This window comes from Leucopleurus acutus (genome assembly GCF_964270905.1).
Source record: "Leucopleurus acutus genome assembly, chromosome: 1".
Classification (NCBI taxonomy): Eukaryota; Metazoa; Chordata; class Mammalia; order Artiodactyla; family Delphinidae; genus Leucopleurus; species Leucopleurus acutus.
In genome coordinates this window covers 135,917,176-135,936,133 of record NC_139142.1, presented here as the reverse complement: position 1 = coordinate 135,936,133, position 18,958 = coordinate 135,917,176, and the positions used below count along the sequence as shown (strand labels likewise).

Below are 18,958 nucleotides of genomic sequence, written 5' to 3'. Positions count from 1 at the left end.
AACACCAGTGGTCAATGATTTAATCAATCATTTACTTCCAATAAAAACCCTAAGCAGTGGGATTTGGAGTTTCCAGATTGGTGAACACATTGAGGTGCTGGGAGGGTGGCATGCCTGGATACCTTGCTCTGTGCATCTCCCCCATCTGGCTGTTCCTGTTATATTCTTTTTTTTTTTTTTTTTTTTTTTTTTTTGCGGTACGCGGGCCTCTCACTGTTGTGGCCTCTCCTGTTGCGGAGCACAGGCTCCGGACGCGCAGGCTCAGCGGCCATGGCTCACGGGCCCAGCCGCTCTGTGGCATGCAGGATCTTCCCGGACCGGGGCACGAACCAATGTTCCCTGCATCAGCAGGCAGACTCTCAACCACTGTGCCACCTGGGAAGCCCCCCTGTTATATTCTTTTATAATAAATTGGTAATCTAGTAGGTAAACTATTTTACTGAGTTCTGTGAGACATTGTAGCAAATTATCAAACCTGAAGAGGGGTTCATGAGGAGCCCCAGTTTATAGCCAGTTGGTCAGAAGTATAGGTGACAACCTGAGCCTTGCAGTTGGTGTCTGAAGTTGGGGGTGGGGTGGGGAGTGGGGGGACGGCCTTGTGGGACTGAGCCCTTGACCTGGGGCGAGGGTGGGGGTGGGTTCTGTGCTAACAACGGGTAGTTAGTGTCAGAATTGCGTTAAATAGTAGGACACCTAGTTGATGTCCTCCAAGAGTTGGAGAATTGCTTGGTGTGGAAAAAAACCACACATCTGGTGTCAGAAGTGTTGGTTATGAGTAGAGAAGGAAACCAGTTTTTCTTTTAGGGGCTGTGATGAAAACAGTTGAGAAACACTGAGCGGAAGGATCTGGTTGTACATACTAAGCTCTAACTTAGAGGAAATCCCCAGATGTCATTGTATGCACTGTAAAGGTCAGACTTCTAAAGAGGTCAGCATTTCCACCATATGCATTAGAGACTTCAAATGGTCCAGGAAATGAAGTGGTTAGAAATGCCTTTACAGCTTGGCAGGGTTTTTTAGATGTCTCCATCCACATCAATTTGCTCAGTGTATAACCTTCCCTATACTGCCTTTCCTCACATTTCCTCTACCTCAAAATCTGGCTGTGACGCAAGAAGAGGGATGTTGGTAAAATCTCAGCTGCCTACTTGAGTTACCCTCAGCTCCTGTTGAAGCTGGGCTTATGGCTGTGGAGACCTATCATCTGGGTCTTTTATAATTTGATAATGTCCTCTTACTATTGTGAAAGAGAAACTGAGGGGGCAGTGCTTTATGCCAAATGTGACAAATTTTAAAAGTTGATTCCCCCACTCCCACCTTCCTTTTTGGTCTCCAGTGTGGTTGTCTTCTCTTTCAGTTTGTCTGGTACATCAGAAAGCCTAGTTGCAAAGCACTTTGTTATCATTAGATGACAGAGGCATCATGCTCAGTACTGTGCCTTGAACTTGGGAGGCACTCAAGATTTTTTTGTTTGTTTGTTTGTTTTGTTTTTTACATCTTTATTGGGGTATAATTGCTTTACAATGGTGTGTTAGTTTCTGCTGTATAACAAAGTGAATCAGTTATACATATACATATGTTCCCATATCTCTTCCCTCTTGCGTCTCCCTCCCTCCCACCCTCCCTATCCCACCCCTCCAGGCGGTCACAAAGCACTGAACTGATCTCCCTGTGCTATGCGGCTGCTTCCCACTAGCTACCTACCTTACGTTTGGTAGCGTATATATGTCCATGCCTCTCTCTCACTTTGTCACAGCTCACCCTTCCCCCTCCCCATATCCTCAAGTCCATTCTCTAGTAGGTCTGTGTCTTTATTCCTGTCTTACCCCTAGGTTCTTCATGACATTTTTTTTCTTAAATTCCATATATATGTGTTAGCATACAGTATTTCTCTTTCTCTTTCTGACTTACTTCACTCTGTATGACAGACTCTAGGTCCATCCACCTCACTACAAATAGCTCAGTTTCGTTTCTTTTTATGGCTGAGTAATAGTCCATTGTTTATATGAGCCACATCTTCTTTATCCATTCATCCGATGATGGAGACTTAGGTTGTTTCCATGTCCTGGCTATTGTAAATAGTGCTGCAATGAACATTTTGGTACATGACTCATTTTGAATTATGGTTTTCTCAGGGTATATGCCCAGTAGTGGGATTGCTGGGTCATATGGTAGGTCTATTTGGAGTTTTTTAAGGAACCTCCACACTCTCCATAGTGCCTGTACCGATTCACATTCCCACCAGCAGTGCAAGAGTGTTCCCTTTTCTCCACACCCTCTCCAGCATTTATTGTTTCTAGATTTTTTGATGATGGCCATTCTGACTGGTGTGAGATGATATCTTATTGTAGTTTCGATTTGCATTTCTCTAATGATTAGTTATGTTGAGCATTCTTTCATGTGTTTCTTGGCAGTCTGTATATCTTCTTTGGAGAACTGTCTATTTAGGTCTTCTGCTCATTTTTGGATTGGGTTGTTTGTTTTTTTGTTATTGAGCTGCATTAGCTGCTTATAAATTTTGGAGATTAATCCTTTGTCCGTTGCTTCATTTGCAAATATTTTCTCCCATTCTGAGGGTTGTCTTTTGGTCTTGTTTATGGTTTCCTTGCTGTGCAAAACCTTTGAAGTTTCATTAGGTCCCATTTGTTTATTTTTGTTTTTATTTCCATTTCTCTTGGAGGTGGGTCAAGAAGGATCTTGCTGTGATTTATGTCATAGAGTGTCCTGCCTATGTTTTCCTCTAAGAGTTTGATAGTTTCTGGCCTTACATTTAGGTCTTTAATCCATTTTGAGCTTATTTTTGTGTATGGTGTTAGGGAGTGATCTAATCTCATACTTTTACATGTACATGTCCAGTTTTCCCAGCACCACTTATTGAAGAGGCTGTCTTTTCTCCACTGTACATTCCTGCCTCCTTTATCAAAGATGAGGTGACCGTATGTGCGTAGGTTTATTTCTGGGCTTTCTATCCTGTTCCACTGATCTATCTTTCTGGTTTTGTGCCAATACCATACTGTCTTGATTATGTAGCTTTGTAGTATAGTCTGAAGTCAGGGAGCCTGATTCCTCCAGCTCCGTTTTTCGTTCTCAAGATTGCTTTGGCTACTCAGGGTCTTTTGTGTTTCCATACAAGTTGTGAAATTTTTTGTTCTACTTCTGTGAAAAATGCCAGTGGTAGTTTGATAGGGATTGCATTGAATCTGTAGATTGCTTTGGGTAGTAGAGTCATTATCACAATGTTGATTCTTCCAATCCAAGAACATGGTATATCTCTCCGTCTGTTTGTATCATCTTTAATTTCTTTCATCAGTGTCTTATAATTTTCTGCATACAGGTCTTTTGTCTCCTTAGGTAGGTTTATTCCTAGATATTTTATTCTTTTTGTTGCAGTGGTAAATGGGAGTGTTTTCTTGATTTCACTTTCAGATTTTTCATCATTAGTGTATAGGAATGCCAGAGATTTCTGTGCATTAATTTTGTATCCTGCTACTTTACCAAATTCATTGATTAGCTCTAGTAGTTTTCTGGTAGCATCTTTAGGATTCTCTATGTATGGTATCATGTCATCTGCAAAGTGACAGCTTTACTTCTTCTTTTCCAATTTGGATTCCTTTTATTTCCTTTCTTCTCCGATTGCTGTGGCTAAAACTTCCAAAACTATTTTGAATAAGAGTGGTGAGAGTGGGCAACCTTGTCTTGTTCCTGATCTTAGTGGAAATGGATTCAGTTTTTCACCATTGAGGATGATGTTGGCTGTGGGTTTGTCATATATGGCCTTTATTATGTTGAGGAAAGTTCCCTCCATGCCTACTTTCTGGAGGGTTTTTATCATAAATGGGTGTTGAATTTTGTCAAAAGCTTTCTCTGCATCTATTGAGATGACCATATGGATTTTCTCCTTCAATTTGTTAATATGGTGTATCCCATTGATTGATTTGCGTATATTGCAGAATCCTTGCATTCCTGGAATAAACCCCACTTGATCATGGTGTGTGATCCTTTTAATGTGCTGTTGGATTCTGTTTGCTAGTATTTTGTTGAGGATTTTTGCATCTGTGTTCATCAGTGATATGGGCCTGTCGTTTTCTTTCTTTGTGACATCTTTGTCTGGTTTTGGTATCAGGGTGATGGTGTCCTCGTAGAATGAATTTGGGAGTGTTCCTCCTCTGCTATATTTTGGAAGAGTTTGAGAAGGATAGGTGTTAGCTCTTCTCTAAATGTTTGAAAGCATTCGTCTGTGAAGCCATCTGGTCCTGGGCTTTTGTTTGTTTGAAGATTTTTAATTACAGTTTCAATTTCAGTGCTTGTGATTGGTCTGTTCATATTTTCTATTTCCTCCTGGTTCAGTCTTGGCAGGTTGTGCATTTCTAAGAATTTGTCCATTTCTTCCAGGTTGTCCATTTTATTGGCATAGAGTTTCTTGTAGTAATCTCTCATGATCTTTTATATTTCTGCAGTGTCAGTTGTTACTTTTTCTTTTTCATTTCTAATTCTATTGATTTGAGTCTTCTCCCTTTTTTTCTTGATGAGTCTGGCTAATGGTTTATCAATTTTGTTTATCTTCTCAAAGAACCAGCTTTTAGTTTTATTGATCTTTGCCATCGTTTCCTTCCTTTCTTTTTCATTTATATCTGATCTGATCTTTATGATTTCTTTCCTTCTGCTAACTTTGGGGTTTTTTTGTTCTTCTTTCTCTAATTGCTTTAGGTGCAAGGTTAGGTTGTTTATTCGAGGTGTTTCCTGTTTCTTAAGGTGGGCTTTTATTGCTATAAACTTCCCCCTTAGAACTGCTTTTGCTGCATCCCATAGGTTTTGGGTCGTCGTGTCTCCATTGTCATTTCCTTCTAGATTTTTTTTTATGTCCTCTTTGGTTTCTTCAGTGATCACTTCGTTATTAAGTAGTGTATTGTTCAGCCTCCATGTGTTTGTATTTTTTACAGACCTTTTCCTGTAATTGATATCTAGTCTCATGGCATTGTGTTCGGAAAAGATACTTGATATGATTTCAATTTTCTTAAATTTACCAAGGCTAGATTTGTGACTCAAGACATGATCTATCCTGGAGAATGTTCCATGTGCACTTGAGAAAAATGTGTATTCTGTTGTTTTTGGATGGAGTGTCCTATAAATATCAATTAAGTCCATCCCGTTTAATGTATCATTTAAAGCTTGTGTTTCCTTATTTATTTTCATTTTGGATGATCTGTCCATTGGTGAAAGTGGGGTTTTAAAGTCCCCTACTATGAATGTGTTACTGTCGATTTCCCCTTTTATGGCTGTTAGTATTTGCCTTATGTATTGAGGTGCTGCTGTGTTGGATGCATAAATATTTACAATTGTTATATCTTTTTGGATCGATCCCTCGATCATTATGTAGTGTCCTTCTTTGTCTCTTCTAATAGTCTTTATTTTAAAGTCTGTTTTGTCTGATATGAAAATTGCTACTCCAGCATTCTTCTGGTTTCCATTTGCATGGAATATCTTTTTCCATCCCCTTACTTTCAATCTGTATGTGTCTCTAGGTCTGAAGTGGGTCTCTTGTAGACAGCATATATACAGGTCTTGTTTTTGTATCCATTCAGCCAATCTGTGTCTTTCGGTGGGAGCATTTAATCCATTTACATTTAAGGTAATTATCGATATGTATGTTCCTATTCCCATTTACTTAATTGTTTTGGGTTTGTTATTGTAGGTCTTTTCCTTCTCTTGTGTTTCTTGCCTAGGGAAGATCCTTTAGCATTTGTTGTATAGCTGGTTTGGTGGTGCTGAACTCTCTCAGCTTTTCCTTGTCTGTAAAGGTTTTAATTTCTCCATCAAATGTGAAGGAGATCCTTGCTGGGTAGAGTAATGTTGGTTGTAGATTTTTCTCCTTCATCACTTTAAATATGTCCTGCCTGTCCCTTCTAGCTTGCAGAGTTTCTGCTGAAAGATCAGCTGTTAACCTTATGGGGATTCCCTTTTGTGTTATTTGTTGTTTTTCCCTTGCTGATTTTAATATGTGTTCTTTGTATTTAATTTTTGACAGTTTGATTAATATGAGTCTTGGCGTGTTTCTCCTTGGATTTATCCTGTATGGCACTCTCTGTGCTTCCTGGACTTGATTAACTATTTCCTTTCCCACATTAGGGAAGTTTTCAACTATAATCTCTTCAAATATTTTCTCAGTCCCTTTCTTTTTCTCTTCTTCTTCTGGAACCCCTATGATTCGAATGTTGGTGCGTTTAATGTTGTCTCAGAGGTCTCTGAGACTGTCCTCAGTTCTTTTCATTCTTTTTTCTTTATTCTGCTCTGCAGTAGTTATTTCCACTGTCTTATCTTCCAGGTCACTTAACTGTTCTTCTGCCTCAGTTATTCTGCTATTGATCCCTTCTAGAGTATTTTTACTTTCATTTATTGTGTTGTTCATCATTGCTTGTTCCCTCTTTAGTTCTTCTAGATCCTTGTTAAATGTTTCTTGCATTTTCTCTATTCTATTTCCAAGATTTTGGATCCTTACTATCATTATTCTGAATTCTTTTTCAGGTAGACTGCCTATTTCCCCTTCATTTTTTAGGTCTGGTGGGTTTTTACCTTGCTCCTTCATCTGCTGTGTGTTTTTCTGTCTTTTCATTTTGCTTATGTTACTGTGTTTGGGGTTTCCTTTTCGCAGGCTGCAGGTTCGTAGTTCCCATTGTTTTTGGTGTCTGTTGCCAGTGGCTAAAGTTGGTTCAGTGAGTTGTGTAGGCTTCCTGATGGAGGGGACTAGTGCCTGTGTTCTGGTGGATGAGGCTGGATGTTGTCTTTCTGGTGGGAAGATCCATGTCTGGTGGTGTGTTTTGGGGTGTCTGTGGACTCATTATGATTTTAGGCAGCCTCTCTGCTAATGGGTGGGGTTTTGTTCCTGTCTTGCTAGTTGTTTGGCATAGGGTGTCCAGCACTGTAGCTTGCTGGTCATTGAGTGAATTTGGGTGTTGGTGTTGAGATGGAGATCTCTGGGAGATTTTCACCGTTTGTTATTACGTGGAGCTGGGAGGTCTGTTGTGGACCAGCGTCCTGAAGTTGGCTCTCCCACCTCAGAGGCACAGCACTGATTCCTGGCTGCAGCACCAAGAGCCTTTCATCCACATGGCTCATAATAAAAGGGTGAAAAAGTAGGAAGAAAGAAAGAAAGAAAGAGGATAAAGGAAAATAAAATAAAGTAAGGTAAAATAAAATAAAGTTATTAAAATAAAAAAATAATTATTAAGAAAAAAATTTTTTTAAAAGTAAGAAAAAAAAAATACAGATGGATTGAACCCTAGGACAAATGGTGAAAGCAAAGCTATACAGACAAAATCTCCCACAGAAGCACACACATACACACTCACAAAAAGAGGAAAAGGGGAAAAAATCATAAATCTTGCTCTCAAAGTCCACCTCCTCAATTTGGGATGATTCGTTGTCTGTTCAGGTATTCCACAGATGCAGGGTACGTCAAGTTGATTGTGGAGATTTAATCTACTGTTCCTAGACTGCTGGGAGAGATTTTCCTTTCTCTTCTTTGTTTGCACAGCTCCCGGGGTTCAGCTTTGGATTTGGCCTGGCCTCTGCATGTAGGTCACCGGAGGCATCTGCTCAGACAGGACAGGGTTAAAGGAGCTGCTGATTCGGGGGCTCTGGCTCACTCAGGCCGGAGGGAGGGAGGGGCACGGAGTGCGGGGCAAGCCTGTGGCGGCAGAGGCTAGCTTGACATTGCACCAGCCTGAGGTGCACCGTGTGTTTTCCCGGGGAAGTTGTCCTTGGATCCCGGGACCCTGGCAGGGGCGGGCTGCACGGGCTCCCCGGAAGGGAGGTGTGGAGCGTGACCTGTGCTCGCACACAGGCTTCTTGGTGGCGGCAGCAGCAGCCTTAGCGTCTCATGCCCGTCTTTGGGGTCCGCGCTGTTAGCCGCGGCTCGTGCCCGACTCTGGAGCTCCTTTAAGCAGCGCTCTTAATCCCCTCTCCTTACGCACCAGGAAACAAAGAGGGAAGAAAAAGTCTCTTGCGTCTTCAGCAGGTTCATACTTTGTCCCGGACTCCCTCCCGGCTAGCTGTGGTGCACTAACCCCTTCAGGCTGTGTTGAAGCCTCCAGTCCTGTCCCTGCGCTCCGACGGAAGCCGGAGCCTCAGCTCCCAGCCCCTCCTGCCCCGGTGGGTGAGCATACAAGCCTCTGGGGCTGGTGAGTGCTGATTGGCACCGATCCTCTGTGTGGAAATCTCTCCGCTTTGCCCTCTGCACCCCTGTTGCTCTGCTCTCCTCCGCGGCTCCGAAGCTCCCCCCCCTCCACCACCCGCAGTCTCTGCCCGAGAAAGGGCTTCTAGTGTGTGGAAACCTTTCCTCCTTCACGGCTCCCTCCCACTGGTGCAGGTCCCATCCCTATTCTTTTGTCTTTGTTTATTCTTTTTTCTTTTGCCCTACCCAGGTACGTGGGGAGTTTCTTGCCTTTTGGGAGGTCTGAGGTCTTCTGCCAGCGTTCAGTAGGTGTTCTGTAGGAGTTGTTCCACGTGTAGATGTATTTCTGATGTATCTGTGGGGAGGAAGTTGATCTCCGCATCTTACTCTTCCGCCATCTTCCCCACGGCCCGTGGTCCCCTTTCCTGTTTCTTAAGGTAGGATTCTATTGCTATAAACTTCCCTCTTAGAACTGCTTTTGCTGCATCCCATAGGTTTTGGGTCGTCGTGTCTCCATTGTCATTTGTTTCTAGGTATTTTTTGATATCCTCTTTGATTTCTTCAGTGATCACTTCGTTATTAAGTAGTGTATTGTTTAGCCTCCATGTGTTTGTATTTTTTACAGATCTTTTCCTGTAATTGATATCTAGTCTCATAGTGTTGTGTTCGGAAAAGATACTTGATATGATTTCAATTTTCTTAAATTTACCAAGGCTAGATTTGTGACCCAGCATATGATCTATCCTGGAGAATGTTCCATGAGCACTTGAGAAAAATGTTTATTCTGTTGTTTTTGGATGGAATGTCCTATAAATATCAATTAAGTCCATCTTGTTTAATGTATCATTTAAAGCTTGTGTTTCCTTGTTTATTTTCATTTTGGATGATCTGTCCATTGGTGAAAGTGGGGTTCTAAAGTCCCTACTATGATTGTGTTACTGTCGATTTCCCCTTTTATGGCTGTTAGTATTTGCCTTATGTATTGAGGTGCCCCTATGTTGGGTGCATAAATCGTTACAATTTTTATATCTTCTTCTTGGATCGATCCCTTGATCAATATGTAGTGTCCTTCTTTGTCTCTTCTAATAGTCTTTATTTTAAAGTCTATTTTGTCTGATATGAGAATTGCTACTCCAACTTTCTTCTGATTTCCATTTGCGTGGAATATCTTTTTCCATCCCCTCACTTTCGGTGTGTATGTGTCCCTAGGTCTGAAGTGGGTCTCTTGTAGACAGCATATATACGGGTCTTGTTTTTGTATCCATTCAGCCAATCTGTGTCTTTCGGTGGGAGCATTTAATCCATTTACATTTAAGGTAATTATCGATATGTATGTTCCTATTCCCATTTACTTAATTGTTTTGGGTTTGTTATTGTAGGTCTTTTCCTTCTCTTGTGTTTCTTGCCTAGAGAAGTTCCTTTAGCATTTGTTGTATAGCTGGTTTGGTGGTGCTGAACTCTCTCAGCTTTTCCTTGTCTGTAAAGGTTTTAATTTCTCCATCAAATGTGAATGAGATCCTTGCTGGGTAATCTTGGTTGTAGGTTTTTCTCCTTCATCACTTTAAATATGTCCTGCCACTCCCTTCTGGCTTGCAGAGTTTCTGCTGAAAGATCAGCTGTTAACCTTATGGGGATTCCCTTGTGTGTTATTTGTTGTTTTTCCCTTGCTGATTTTAATATGTTTTCTTTGTATTTAATTTTTGATAGTTTGATTGATATGTGTCTTGGCATGTTTCTCCTTGGATTTATCCTGTATGTCCTGTATGGGACTCTCTGCACTTCCCACAATTAGGGAAGTTTTCAACTATAATCTCTTCAAATATTTTCTCAGTCCCTTTCTTTTTCTCTTCTTCTTCTGGAACCCCTGTAATTCGAATGTTGGTGTGTTTAATGTTGTCCCAGAGGTCTCTGAGACTGTCCTCAGTTCTTTTCATTCTTTTTTCTTTATTCTGCTCTGCAGTAGTTACTTCCACTGTCTTATCTTCCAGGTCACTTAACTGTTCTTCTGCCTCAGTTATTCTGCTATTGATCCCTTCTAGAGTATTTTTACTTTCATTTATTGTGTTGTTCATCATTGCTTGTTCCCTCTTTAGTTCTTCTAGATCCTTGTTAAATGTTTCTTGCATTTTCTCTATTCTATTTCCAAGATTTTGGATCCTTACTATCATTATTCTGAATTCTTTTTCAGGTAGACTGCCTATTTCCCCTTCATTTTTTAGGTCTGGTGGGTTTTTACCTTGCTCCTTCATCTGCTGTGTGTTTTTCTGTCTTTTCATTTTGCTTATGTTACTGTGTTTGGGGTTTCCTTTTCGCAGGCTGCAGGTTCGTAGTTCCCATTGTTTTTGGTGTCTGTCCCCAGTGGCTACGGTTGGTTCAGTGGGTTGTGTAGGTTTCCTGGTGGAGGGGACTAGTGCCTGTGTGTTTTGGGGTGTCTGTGGCCTTATTATGATTTTAGGCAGCCTCTCTGCTAATGGATGGGGTTGTGTTCCTGTCTTGCTAGTTGTTTGGCATAGGGCATCCAGCACTGTAGCTTGCTGGTCATTGAGTGAAGCTGGGTGTTGGTGTTGAGATGGAGATCTCTGGGAGATTTTCGCCGTTTGATATTATGTGGAGCTGGGAGGTCTCTTGTGGACCAGTGTCTTGAACTTGGCTCTCCCACCTCAGTGGCACAGCCCTGACACCTGGTTGGAGCACCAAGAGCCTGTCCTCCACACACCTCGGAATAAAAGGGAGAAAAAATAGAAAGAAGGAAAGAAAGAAAGAAAGAAAGAAAGAAAGAGGATAAAATAAAGTAATAAAATAAAATAAAGGTATTAAAATAAAAAATTATTAAGAAACAAATTTTTTAAAGTAAAAGCAAAAACAAAAAACGGACGGACAGAACCCTAGGACAAATGGTGAAAGCAAAGCTATACAGACAAAATCTCACACAGAAGCACATACATACTCACAAAAAGAGGAAGAGAGGAAAAAATAATCTGTCTTGCTCCCAAAGTCCACCTCCTCAGTTTGGGGTGATTCGTTGTCTATTTGTGTATTCCACAGATGCGGGGCACCAAGTTGATTGTGGAGCTTTAACCCGCTGCTTCTGAGGCTGCTGGGAGAGATTTCCCTTTGTCTTCTTTGTTCGCACAGCTCCTGGGGTTCAGCTTTGGGTTGGCCCCGCCTCTGCGTGTAGGTCGCCTGAGGGCATCTGTTCTTCACTCATACAGGACGGGGTTAAAGGAGCCCCTGATTTGGGGGCTCTGGCTCACTCAGGCCGGGGGAAGAAGGGGTACGGAGTGCGAGGCGAGCCTGCGGCGGCAGAGGCCAGCATGACGTTGCGCCAGCCAGAGGCACACCGTGTGTTCTCCCCGGGAAGTTGTCCCTGGATCCCGGGACCCTGGCAGTGGCGGGCTGCTCAGGCTCCCGGGAGGGGAGGTGTGGCTAGTGACCTGTGCTCGCTCACAGGCTTCTTGGTGGCGGCAGCAGCAGCCTTAGCGTCCCATGCCCGTCTCTGGGGTCCGCGCTGATAGCCGCGACTGGCGCCAGTCTCTATTATCTCCTTTAAGCAGCAATCTTAATCCCCTCTCCTCGAGCACCTCGAGGAAACAAAGAGGCAAGAAAAAGTCTCTTGTCTCTTCGGCAGCTCTAGACTTTTCCCAGACATACTCCCGGCTAGCCGTGGCGCACTAACCCCTTCAGGCTGTGTTCACGCCTCCAACCCCAGTCCTCTCCCTGGGATCTAAGCTCCGAAGCCGGAGCCTCAGCTCCCAGACCCCGCCCGCTCCGGCGGGTGAGCAGACAATCCTCTCAGGCTGGTGAGTGCTGGTCGGTACCGATCCTCTGTGCGGGAATCTCTCTGCTTTGCACTCCACACCCCTGCTGCTGCGCTCTCCTCCGTGGCTCTCAGATTTGGTTTTAAGATCAAGGAAAAGAAGTTGATTAGTAGAAGTCTGATGACATGTTTTGTTTTGTTTGAGATGAAGTTGTCACTCATTGTTTCACATAGGAAGGTAGCATTATGCACAGTGTCCTTGTTTCCTTGTTTAGAGTGTCAGTTTAACATTACCCCCAAGCTGCCACCCCCTACCCCAGGCTTTGTCACCTGAGCACTGGTGAGTACCACGGGGGGTTAGTTGGCTCTTGGGTGTTCAGTGGGTTTTTGTTTGGTTGGTTTTGGTTTTATTTTTTTACAAATACCACCACTGAGAGAAGGGCCAGGAAGGGAAATTCTGTGGTCTTTTAGTGTTTCTAATCAGTGCAGGAGTGATTAGACTAATCAGATATTGCAGGGTTGTGACATTGATCCCCAAGTGGTAAGCAGTAATTGTGGAGATTGGATTTCAAAAGCTCTGACAGTTAATATTTAATATCCAGTGATGCAGGTGGGTAAGGATTAAGTGGAATTAATAGTAGAAACAATTCTTTCTTATGGTAGTTTTCTATGCCTTCCCATTATAAATGAAAAGAATTGATCATCTGTTAATGTATGTTCCTCAGTATGTACTTGGTAACAAAGAACCATGGCAGAAATCCCAGATTTCATTTTAGGGAATCCTTTGCAACTGATGTACAGAGCATTGTCAAGAATTGAGTACCAAAACACAAGGTCTATCTGGCTACCTGATACCTGGGCTACTCGCCTGAGAACGTAGATGGCTACTACCTTTAATATAATTTTTTTTTTAAGAGAGAGTAAAAAAACAAAAGCGATGGTTAAATAAAAACTTGAATTTAATGTCACAGAAAATAAAACAACATCAAATTAGTGAACGGAAGAATGATTAATGAAGAAGGTTCTAGTGGGGTCTGTCTCTGCCTGGGTGATTTTTTTTTTTTTAATAAATTTATTTATTGGCTGCATTGGGTCTTCGTTGCTGCGCGCAGGCTTTCTCTACTTGTGGCAAACAGGGGCTACTCTTCATTGAGGTATGCGGGCTTCTCATTACCGTGGCTTCTGTTGTCACGGAGCGCAGGTCTCTAGGTGCGTGGGCTTCAGTAGATGCAGCATGCGGGCTCTAGTTGTGGCGCACGGGCTTAGTTGCTCCGTGACATGTGGGATCTTCCCGGACCAGGGCTCGAACCCATGTCGCGTGCATTGGCAGGCGGATTCTTAACCACTGTGCCACCAAGGAAGTCCCCTGCCTGGGTGATTTTGGGAAAATGGCATCATGTCTCTGGACTCCAGTTGCCTAACCTCTAGGATAGAGTAGAATTATATCAACATTACATTCTACAGAACTGAGTTCCTTGAGACAGAGTGAGTTGTTCCCATTTTTTTATCCCAGCACCTAATGTTGTGGAACTGAAAAAATGATTTGAATAATCTCTGTCAGTTGTCTTACTGTGAATGTTGTGGTCAAAAATAAAATAAGTAAGATACATATTCATTTTTAGGTAGAGTGCATGATTTGGAGGAGTGTGTGTTGTAAGAGCAGAAAGGGAAGGAGGAATTGTGAAAAATTAGAGAAGATGGAAGGCAATAAATGTATGGGTAAAATAATGAGACTTTTTTTTTTTTTAAAAAATCCCCCGCAAAATTGTCCATAGGCAAACAAATGGTGGGGAATCACTTCACATTAGTCACCACGAAGGCACTGCAGGCCTCCTTCTGTGGCCACCTTGCAAAACATTTTAGGTAGTCATTCTTTGGAATTATTTTTAGAGCTGGTTATGAACCACATAAGAAAAGTCATCTTTTTCGTCATGGTAAAGTTTTGTTTCGTTCACTCTCATTATTCCCCACACTTGGTTCTGAATGGTTTTTGACTTGATGGTAAACATTCCTTTGAGGATTTTCAAGAGGGTGCTTCAGGCTCTGGAGATAGGACTTACGGTGGAACCATTATTGGAATTAATGTAAAGCTTTCCTTTACAACTTTGGTAAAAAACAGTACTCATTCTGATGTTTAATTCAGTTTGTTAAGAATTTGTGTGTATGCATGCACAGAAAAAAATAATAGGAGGACATTTACCAAAGTATTAATTGACATCTTTGGTGATTTCGTTTTCTTCTTTATACTTTTCTCTATTTTCCAAATTTTATACAATGAACATATCATTTACAATCAGGAAAAAGGGCAAAAAAACATAGTCTGGTTACTTTCTGGTCACCAGAAAGTTCATTATATGTTCAAGTATTGGCAGAGACAGTTCTTGACTTGTGAGCACGTGTCCCAGGTGTCAGAGGGAGAGCAGAGGTTCACTTTTCTGAATCCAAAGCTAATGATGGAGCCAGATTTAGTGCTTAATCCTATTTTCCTAAAGAAGCACTGTTTTTAATAATATACTTTAAAGTTTTACCTTTTTCAAACAGTAGTTTAGTAAAAGAGAATAGATTGGTTCTAATTCTTTTGTGATTTTAAAAACATTTCATTTCCATTTGTCAAACAGAAGTGGAATGTGAGATAAAATATATGCTTATTTTCCAACCTTCTATAATGCTTGCAGTCTCTGTCTGACAGTCATGTCAGGCTGTCAGCAGATATCTCAGCATCCCCCCTGTACACTTAGCACTGTGCTGGGAGCTGAGGAAGGTGGAAGAACCCTTAGCTCCTGTCTCTGTCTGCAAGGAGTTTATAATATAGTTTAGGATGGCAGATAGACTCAAGATAAGTATTTATACTAGCACAGTAAGGACAACAAGGCAAATGGCACTGAGGGAGCTGAAATCATCTAGAGAAGTTTCCCAGCGTAAAAGGAGGATATTTGTAATGCTGACAGGAGGTAAAGGTAGAATCTTAAATGCTTTTATTATTTTTCCATTGAAAAATCCTTCCAAGAAATGACTTACAACCTGAGCGTTATAGCCCCAAATTTCCTGTCCTAATTAGATCTATATCAGTGGTTCTCAATTGGAGGCAGTTTTGCCCCCTTCTCCCCGGCGGACATTGGCAGTGCTATAGGCATTTGGTAGTATAGGCGGGGATGTACAGGACGCCCCCTTGCCCCTCGTCCCCATACACACTCAAATGTCTGTAGTGCTGAATTTGAGAAACCCTTGTCTACATACACTTGAGGGACAGTGAAGGGACACTGGGGCCTAACCACCTGTCTACCACTAGTTTTATGTGACCAGTGCCTCCAGGAGTTATGGGGGCTGGGCTGGGATAAATTAATGAGAGGCATATGATTAATTATTAAGTCCTCAGCTGTTCATCTTAGTTCAGTTGAAATCAGTCTAAACCAGGGAAGTAATGAAGGATTACTGACAAAAGAGAACTATATGAATAAAAAGATATCCTTTTGCACTTAATCCAAGTTTGTGTTGTCATATTCAGTATTTGTATATCAAGCATTGAATGTCTCTTTGCTCTTTATATGATACCTGTGAGCTTAATGGAAATTAATTAGAATCAGAGAGTTCTGGATTTCACGTTCAGGTTCTAGCTATGTGACTTTGAACAAGTTACCTAATCTCTTCGAGTTATACTTTACTCTGTAAAAAATATAATAAATCCTCTGTAGCAGAAGATAAATAAGTGTGCCTTTAGATTTGTAAAGAGATAACCAAATATTTCATATATTTCAAGTTTTCTTGAAACTTCCCATTGAAAAATAAAATAAAAGCTCCTCCACAAGGCTTGAGAATTTCCCATTGCTAACCTTTATTCTAGAGGCTATGGTTTTGTTTCTGACACTTCCTGGAAGAATTTTATGCAAATGACCGGTACTGAATTAGTGTTTTTAGGACCAGAGTTTAGTATACTTACTATTCCTTCTAGAATAACTTATTTTACATCACTTAACAACTTCTCCTTTCTGTGGCTCTGAAGTTCCAGAAGAATCAGCTGAGTAGGTAGATTAATTTATTCCTTCCTAGTGTAGTATTTTGAGGTATCAATAAAACCAGAGACGCTAAAGCCAATTTCAACAACTATCTGCTAAAAGAATAAATCCTTCTTAATGGGGATGACATTTCCATGCCCTGAATCCTGGGGAGAAAAATCTGGCAAACAAGAAAAGATGCAGGTAATTCTTTTCTATGAGAACAGTAGTGTTACAGTGGGTACACATGGGCAGAATTTTGCTAAACATTGAACTAGGGAGAATGGAGAGTTTCTTTAAAACCGTAGGTGTATAAAACATCCAGGTTTTTCTTAGCAACATTAATGTGCGAGCAATCTGCTTTGGATAAACAAAAATGAATTGCTTTTCTAATTGTGAAAATTTATGTGTCTCTAACTTCCCTAAAATGTAAGCAGTGGTCAAAAAGAGTCATGTACCACAGTGTTCATTGCAGCTCTATTTACAATAGCCAGGACATGGAAGCGACCTAAGTGTCCACTGACAGATGAATGGATAAAGAAGATGTGGCACATATATACAATGGAATATTACTCAGCCATAAAAAGAAACGAAACTGAGTTATCTGTAGTGAGGTGAATGGATGTAGAGTCTGTCATACAGAGTGAAGTAAGTTAGAAAGAGAAAAATAAATACCATATGCTAACACATTTATAAGGAGTCTAAAAAAAAAAGGTTATGAAGAACCTAGGGGCAAGATAGGAATAAAGATGCAGACGTAGAGAATGGACTTGAGGACATGGGGAGGGGGAAGAGTGGCATGGACATATATACACTACCAAACGTAAAATAGATAGCTAGTGGGAAGCAGCCACATAGCACAGGGAGATCAGCTCGGTGCTTTGTGACCACCTAGAGGGGTGGGGTTGGGAGGGAGACGCAAGAGGGAGGAGATATGGGGATATATGTATATGTATAACTGATTCACTTTGTTATAAAGCAGAAACTAACACACCATTGTAAAGCAACTATACTCCAATAAAGATGTTAAAAAAAATATATATATAAGCAGTGGAACAGAGTGAACTCACATTAGTTGACTAAATTCTCCATTGTTTATAAGAAAATACTGAGCAAAAGTTCTTCCAGCTTTCATTAGCCTGAAACCTGATTATAAACTCATAGTCATCTGTGGACCTTAAAAGGATTCTGGAATTTAAGGTTCTTTTTTTTCTATTAAGTAATTTAAAATACCTAATTCAGAGCTAACTATCAAGCTAAAGACTGCCATTTTACTTTATAAAATCACAAATATCTAAAGCAGAAAGGACCTTAACAACCATGTCTAGCAACCCTCTTCTTTTTACAGATCAGAGGATTGAGGCACAGAAAGATTGATTGACTTGTCCAAGGTCATAAAGGTGGGCAGAGCCAGGAGTGGAATCCAGGTTTGCTGACCACTAGCCCAGTCTTCTTCCCACTATTTAGACTTTTCCATAATTTTATTCATTATTAGAATTGGGACATTCAGTTTTTTTTTATTGTGGTAAAATACACATAGCATTTAATCATTAAACGTTTAAAAATCTCTTTAAATAGGCAAACACATGAATATGGAGCAAACACATGATTATGGAACAAAAATCAAAAGGTACACAAAGGTTTATGGTATACGGTTACTAGTTCAGCTCCCTTTCACTCCTGTCCATCCCAGATCCCCTTCTTGGAGGCAGCCACTGTAAATAATGAGGCATTTTAAACAGACCATTTTGGTCTAATAACGTGTCTAAACTGACATTGTATTGTATTATTCTTCAGGGGTTGCAGTTTGGCCTGCCAAGTTTAGGTAATGCCCAACAAAGGAAAAACATAAGCCGTGGAATTGGAATATGGAGAGAGATTTGTGAACTGATTTGAAAATTACCCACAGTCCAAGTTATTTCCAGTAATAGAAGTGAGGGCTCTCTTGCATCAGTACTCTTTTACTCAAATAATGCCTTTTGTACAAAGAGCCTAAAGTATTTTATAAGAGCTCTCATGTATCCTCATGACATGTAAAATCCCTGAGTATTGTATAACTGCATACAACTGCTTTCGAGTCTATAGCACATTGGCCACAAGAAAGAATTATGTTGATGTTTGAATAAACACCCCCAGGCTCTGTGAAACCATCAGTGTGGGACATCACATGGATCTGCTTCTCTCAGCTTCTGAGCCTCCACGGCCTACCTGATAGAACAGCCCCTGCTTCTTGGATGGGGTGCATCCAGGCATTGGGGCTGGGGAGTTCCTCACAGACTGGACAGGTTGGCTGAAGGAGTGAGAGGGGGCTCCAGGAGTACATGTGCACCTTTGGTTGTGGAGCAGGAAAAGCAGCAGGGCAGCAGCAGGTTCTTGGTACCGCCCAGCGCCTTTGTAGCCTTAGAGCACAGGTGCTGACTCTGGTAGATAGCTGCGTGCCGTAAGTAGGCGACTGCCCACCTGGTGAGAGGTCAGCGTGGGAAAAGCTGCAGGCCCAGACCCCACATGCCACAGTCGGACTTCCTCCCAGTTTAAAAGGCAAATCTCCCCAAGTGAAAGGGAAGAAGAGGTTATCTTCTGCAATTGGTTATCTTTCTGTGATACTTTGTGTGACTATCTGACAACAGGTTTCACCTGGCAAGGGAGAGGACCTAGGAGGTCTGTAGGTTGTTTTGAAGACAGATGAGAATGGGTCCAGGGAAGCTATAGGGAGAGGAAAGGCAAGGTGGGAAGAAGTTGTCTTCCTGAGAGAGCAGTTCTTTGACTTCTGTACCACTAGACTCTTGAATTGTGGGTTTCACATTCTACTCTCAGGCAGTGTTTTTTTGTTGTTGTTTGGGTTTTGGTTTTTTTCCAATTTTCCTGATCCTAAGGACTCTCCTGGAGTACTTGCTAAAAGTTCAGATTCCTTGGCCTCTGTTCCATAGACGCCACCTCAGTGTGAAGTTGGGTCCTTGAATACTGGGTAATTTTAATAAGCGTCCAGGTGATTCTGGGGAACGCTGTCAGATCAGGACTGGGTTCTGATATTTTGCTCTA

At 41.5% G+C, this 18,958-nt stretch overlaps 1 protein-coding gene across 3 annotated transcripts in view; it reads left to right on the top strand.

Moving 5' to 3' along the window:
- The window catches only part of AAGAB (alpha and gamma adaptin binding protein), a 95,781-nt gene that overhangs the window by 58,884 nt on the left and 17,939 nt on the right, over positions 1 to 18,958 (top strand). The gene's annotated exons all lie outside the window — the stretch shown is intronic.